Here is a 425-nt window from a genome sequence, read left to right on the forward strand (position 1 = left end):
GGCGCAACTTGAGGCTGTTTCCTGTTGCTTGTTCTTGGGGAGAAGAGACCGACCCCGACCTTGCTCCACCCTCCTGTCAGGGAGGTGTTGAGAGCAAGGTGGTCTCCCCTGAGCCTCCTTTTCTATATTATGTTATTTTATGTATTTTATATTTTGTGTTGTTTACCTATTTTATATGTTACTGTAGGTTATATTACATTATACAACACTATATGATACTATGCTGTATTTTACATTTATATTAAGTGCTGTGCCACCCTTTAGTTGTAGTGATCCTCAACATGATTCCTTGTCTCTTGGACACTTGGATGTTTTGATGACTCCCAGGGCTCCCTCAAGAGGAAGAAAACTCTCTTTCCTGAGCAAGCTAACATCAATCTCTCTTCTTTTTTTTTTTTTTTTACTCTTCTCCATTTTTGCAACAT

Source organism: Buceros rhinoceros, unplaced genomic scaffold (genome assembly GCF_000710305.1).
Source record: "Buceros rhinoceros silvestris isolate BGI_N320 unplaced genomic scaffold, ASM71030v1 scaffold21926, whole genome shotgun sequence".
Classification (NCBI taxonomy): Eukaryota; Metazoa; Chordata; class Aves; order Bucerotiformes; family Bucerotidae; genus Buceros; species Buceros rhinoceros.